This window comes from Gigantopelta aegis, chromosome 15 (genome assembly GCF_016097555.1).
Source record: "Gigantopelta aegis isolate Gae_Host chromosome 15, Gae_host_genome, whole genome shotgun sequence".
NCBI lineage: Eukaryota > Metazoa > Mollusca > Gastropoda > Neomphalida > Peltospiridae > Gigantopelta > Gigantopelta aegis.
The window spans coordinates 41,019,994-41,025,993 of NC_054713.1; the positions used below are offsets into that span (position 1 = coordinate 41,019,994).

Genomic DNA, 6,000 nt, shown 5'->3' on the forward strand with positions numbered 1-6,000 from the left:
AGTTCTTTACACTGTGTTTTTATTTAAATCTTGAGTTTTTGTATTGATGTTGATCATCACTTTATTTGTTTTCATTACCATAGTTTGACACCCAATAGCCGATGTATTTTTCGTGCTGGGGTGTCGTTAAACATTCATTCATTCATTCATTCATTCATTTTTTAAGTTATTGTCATGTTTATATCTAATTAAGGTTCAAACACCCACTCCTGGGCGCACATACTTCAGCTATCTGGACTGTCTGTCCAGGACAGTGAATTAGTTGTGGCAATATTAGTTGTTAGTGAGAGAGAGAGAGAGAGAGAGAGAGAGAGAGAGAGAGAGAGAGAGAGAGAGAGAGAGAGAGAGAGAGAGAGAGAGAGAGAGAGAGAGAGAGAGAGAGAATGGTAGAGAGCGCAAGCGAGAGAGAGAGAGAGAGAGAGAAAATGGGAGAGACAGAGAGAGAGAGAGAGAGAGAGAGAGAGAGAGAGAGAGAGAGAGAGAGAGAGAGAGAGAGAGAGAGAGAGAGAGAGAGAGAATGGTAGAGAGCGCAAGCGAGAGAGAGAGAGAAAATGGGAGAGACAGAGAGAGACGGAGGTCATTGTAGTAGCCAACTTGCTTTGGGTGAAAGCCGGTACCCGGGTTCGAACCCAGTAGGCCACCTACCAGCCTCAAGTCCGATAGTTTAATCACTAAATCACAGAGGTCCGTGGTACTCACGCAGATTGCGCGAGTGATTGACAGGTTGGGTCAAATACCGTAATTGGTCACGACTCAGTGATGCGAACAATGGTCCAGCTTGAGATACCGTTATTTTCATAACCCGTGATAGCTCAGTTGGTAGAGCGGAGGACTGTAGAGTTGTACACTGATATCCTTAGGTCACTGGTTCGAATCCGGTTCACGGGAATTTTTTTGTTTTGTTTTGTTTTGCTTTGTAACATTTTTCCCAATCGTTCTTTTGAAAAATACTTTTTAAAAGTTTGTTTTGTTAACGACACCACTAGAGCACATTGATTAATTTATCATCCGCTATTGGATGTCAAACACGTAGTAATCAGAGGAAACCCCATACAGTATGGAATCTTTTATATGCACTTTCCCAGACAGGAAAGCACATACCACGGTCTTTGAACAGTTGTGGTGCATTGGTTCGCCGTTGGAATGAGAAAAACCCCAATCTCTTGAATGGATCCACCGATCCTGTTACGCAAGCACCTGAAGAAGTCACTCAACCGACTGAGCTAAATCCCACTCCGAAAAAGAATAAATAAAAACAGTTAAAATTTTGTTTTGCTTAACGACACCACTAAAGCACATTGATTTATGAATCATTAACTATTGGATGTTAAACAATATTTGGTTTCAGACACCTCGGCACTTTCTAACTAGAAGGAGTAAAGCGCTCGCTTGATGCTCGACCGGTCTAGGATCGATCCCAGTCGGTGGTGCGTCCATTAGTGCACCACGACTGGTATATCAAAGACCATGATATGTGCTATCCTGTCTGGAATGGTGCATATAAAAGATCCCTTGCTACTAATGGAAAAAAACGTAGCGGGTTCCCTCTCTAAGACTATATGTTAGAATTATCAAATGTTTGACACCCAACAGTCGACAATTGTGCTCTAGTGATGTTGTTAAACGAAACAATCTTTAACTTTCACTTTAACTTTAACTTTAACTTTAACTTATAACGTGATTGCTTGATTTTAACATATATGCGCGAGATGTCTTTCGAGCGCTCGCCTGAGGCGGTTGCGGCGTGGGAGCGATTCACCACAGTGAACCCATTCTCTGGTCGTTTTTTAACCCCGTCCCAACCAGATGTCTAAATGTCGGGTGTTCAAACACGACATTTTTAGCTTCTGATGCAGAACATATTAATAAAGAAATGACGGGGCTATGCCACATCCCATCCAACCCCCAACCCCACCGCTATCCCCACCCCCTCACTCCCCGTTCCGCACACATACCACGGCCATTAATATACTAGTCGTGTTGCACTGGCTGGAACGAGAATAGCCAAATGGGCCCACCGACAGGGATCGATCCTAAACTGACCGCGCATCAAGCGAGCGCTCTACCACTGGGTTACGTCCCGGCCCCTATTATTGATATAAATAAATAAACTAAATAACGACATCTCACCACTGTTTTTCTCGTTTCACTAACTGAATCAAATAAAACCACAGAATGCTGGACATGAACCATTAATCAGAACAGATGGTGTATCCCACCGTTCGTCCGTCCGTCCGTCTGTCGGATAGAGGTGTAGAAACATCTCACTCTAAGTGGACAGTTGGCTGCTAATTGTCCTGAGCGAGATCTTGTGCCCCCCACTTAATCCCGCCGTGTGGTCAGACGGACTGACCAAACACCGATACGCACCGCACTAACGATTAACAAACAAACTGACCACTGCAGAAACAATTCACTTTTCTCCAAATCCGGCTACAAGCTTGCGAACTAACAGATGATGTTTGTATGGACCGCGGTCTGCCAATCCAGGGACGCATTTAAGGGGGGTGACACGGGAGTCTGAGCCCTCTCCCCATAGAGAAAAGAAAGAAAGAAATGTTTTATTTAACGACGCACTCAACACATTTTATTTACGGTTATATGGCGTCAGACATATGGTTAAGGACCACACAGATTTTGAGAGGAAACCCGCTGTCGCCACTACATGGGCTACTCTTTCCGATTAGCAGAAAGGGATCTTTTATTTGCGCTTCCCACAGGCAGGATAGCACAAACCATGGCCTTTGTTGAACCAGTTATGGATCACTGGTCGGTGCAAGTGGTTTACACCTACCCATTGAGCCTTGCGGAGCACTCACTCGGGGTTTGGAGTCGGTATCTGGATTAAAAATCCCATGCCTCGACTGGGAACCGAACCCAGTACCTACCAGCCTGTAAACCGATGGCCTAACCACGACGCAACTGAGGCCGGTATCCCCCCATAGAGATGACAGATCCTATTTGTTTCCTATCGTATTTTCGTTATAAACACTGACATATGATGCAAAAGCCTTACAGGCTTTCTGCCAGAAAACAATTTGAGAGTAGGTAATAAAAACAAAACAGACCATAAATACCTCTACTGCGTGGTTATGAGTTTCAATTTGGACACTGCATTTCATGCGCTTTGACAACTTTTAAAATAGAAATTTTCTTACTATCTAAAAGTGAACAAAAAATCCATTAATTTCCAACATTTTAGCGTACATAACTTTAACCTCCGTACCCTCAGAAACACTGCCGTGTACTAACCTAACAGATGGGCGGGACGTAGCCCAGTGGTAAAGCGCTCGCTTGGTGCGAGATCGGTCTAAGAACGATCACTGTCTTTGGGCCCATTTGGGCCATTTCTCGTTCCAGCCATTACACCACGATTGTTATATCAAAGGCCGTGGTATGTGCTATCTTGTATTTGGGATGGTGCATATAAAACACCCCTTGCTACTAATGGAAACATGTGGCGGGTTTTCTCTCTAAGACTATATGTCAAAATTACCCAAATTTAATGTTTGACATCCAATAGCCGATGATTAATAAATCAATGCGCTCTAGTGGTGTCGTTAAACAAAACAAACTTTAACTTAACGGATCTTTGTCGTTTACGGAATCCAGTTTTAGAATTCTCGTCCTCCTCCCACCTCAAAAATTCTGGATCCGCCCTGTCAATAGCTTAACGCAAAACCGCTGTCAGGAAAAACAATGGCTATTGGAAAAGACCGGTGAGGATTAATTTTAATAAATCGGATTTGTGCCGATTTCTCGAGATGGGAAATACAGATAGTTCTGAAGCTGAGATAATATTTGTAGAAGTGAGTGCACATTCAGAGATAAAACGGTGACGTTATTAAAGATACTGTCAGGCCCGAATTTGTTGCCATTGTTATCATTTCCCTGACTAACGGAGACGGTTCAACAAAGAAAGCTATGCTAGGCTCATACTGTCAACTGTTACGACGAAGTTGGCCAACTCGACGGTTGCGTTTTAATTCCCGCAACTCCCAGCTTACGACGGATGCGCCCGTGTTAACTAATGGGCTATACGACGAGAATCGAGTTGTAAGAGCGCTCAGACTAGCAACTGAGAAGTCGTAGAAGTCGTGAGAGCAGAAAATTAGCCAACTTTGTGCTGACAGTTGGTAGTCTGACACTAGCATTACATATTTAAATATATTTCCATCTTTAGAATATGTGTCTGTAGTCTACTGATTTATGAAATGGAAAATAAGTAACTGAGTGTGTCCATCAAGGGGGGGGGGGGGGGGGCGGGCGATCCTCAACCCATACAGGGGGCGGCACGTAGCCCAGTGGTAAAGCGTTCAATTGAAGCGCGGTCGATCTAGGATCGATTCCCGTCGGTGGGCCCATTGGGCTATTTCTCGCTCCAGCCAATGCACCACGACTGGTATATCAAAGGCCGTGGTATGTGTTATCCTGTCTGTGACATGGTGCATACAAAAGATCCCTTGCTGCTAATCGAAAAGAGTAGCCCATGAACTGGCGAACGCGGGTTTCCTCTCTCAATATATGTGTGGTCCTTAACCATATGTCCGACCCCATATAACCGTAAATAAAATGTGTTGAGTGCGTCGTTAAATAAAACACTTCCTTCCTTCCAACCCATATATCTCATGTCACATATATCTGATGATATTCAGGTCGTCTACTTTCATAACAAGGTATGAATGTAAGAATATTTTCTTACACACCCGTTGGTTAGAACATCATTCGTTATCTTTGCAACACATACGTGTTAACACATATACGTGTGTTAACAGTTTCAAGACATACGACTGGCTGATCCTAGGTGATGACCAGGTCACCAATGCCATACATCCAATGAAAAAACAGCACGGTCGAAATATATTACACTGTGACGTATAGTTAACTTAACACTCATTTGTCTGTGACGCGTAAGTGCAAGGGTGTAAATAACTTTTAGTCGAAAAAGATTTTAAATTGTTTTTTGAGGATATGTAAGAAATAGAATAATACATTCGTGTCCCTTAGATAAAGTTTATCTTACAACTCGTTGTTTAAAAACGTATCTGACTCGCTTTCGCTCGTTAGATACATTTTAAAACAACTCGTTGTAAAACAAATGGTATCTAACGGCCACTCATGTATAATATTATTCTCTATATAGTTTGGTATCTGTAAGTCAGGTCATGTAATCGTAAAGAACCACCTGCATCCCTTGGTCTTTGTTGGAACATCCGCATGAAATGAAATACCTGAAATGTTTAAAATAAATAATTTAATTAAATAATAAAATTTAAAATAATAATTAAAAAAAGAAAAAGATTCCCGCGAACCGGATTCGAACCAGTGACCTAAGGATATCAATGTATACAACTCTACAGTCCTCCGCTCTACCAACTGAGCTATCACGGGATATCAGAGAAAGTTACAAAACAATATCTCTAGCCAGGCCACCATGATACGCATGACTGGTTTTATCAAATGATCGTGTGATCTTAACGGGAAAGATTTTATACACATTTCCGGACATCCCACCGCTACACGATTGAATTATCTCCCTTTACAAGGGAAGACAAATCTGCGGCTATAAGATTTATCAAATTAATCGCTAAATTAAAACTCGTTATGTGCTCCAGTGGTTAGCTAGTGTGGCCATGAATTACATTTTAAGTGGATAATTTTCGGTTTCAAGATGGACAGTTAACTTTGTCCACCTCGCAACAGGAATCGTTAGCGTTGGTATCCCTTTATTTCATTTGAACTTATTTCCGTGGTTATATCCAATTAAGGTTCAAGCACGCTGTCCTGGGCACACACACCTCAGCTATCTGGGTTGTCTGTCCAGGACAGTGAGTTAGTGGTTAGTGAGAGAGAAGAGGGTGTAATAGTCTTACACCTTCCCACTGAGCCGTTAAAACTCATCCTGGGTGGAAGCCGGTACGGGGCTGCGAACCCTGTACCTACCAGCCTGTAGTTAAATGGCTTAACCACGACACCAATGAGGCCGGTTTGGTATCCCTT

At 42.7% G+C, this 6,000-nt stretch overlaps 2 non-coding genes across 2 annotated transcripts; one reads left to right on the forward strand and one right to left on the reverse strand.

The window, feature by feature from the left end:
- The first annotated feature begins 801 nt into the window (after nt 1-801).
- Nucleotides 802-888, forward strand: Trnay-gua. The gene is given in 2 exon segments: nt 802-838; nt 853-888. It is a non-coding gene; the product is annotated as a tRNA-Tyr (tRNA).
- Nucleotides 889-5,302: 4,414 nt separating this feature from the next.
- Trnay-gua lies at nt 5,303-5,391 on the reverse strand. The gene is given in 2 exon segments: nt 5,303-5,338; nt 5,355-5,391. It is a non-coding gene; the product is annotated as a tRNA-Tyr (tRNA).
- Between the last annotated feature and the right edge of the window lie 609 nt (nt 5,392-6,000).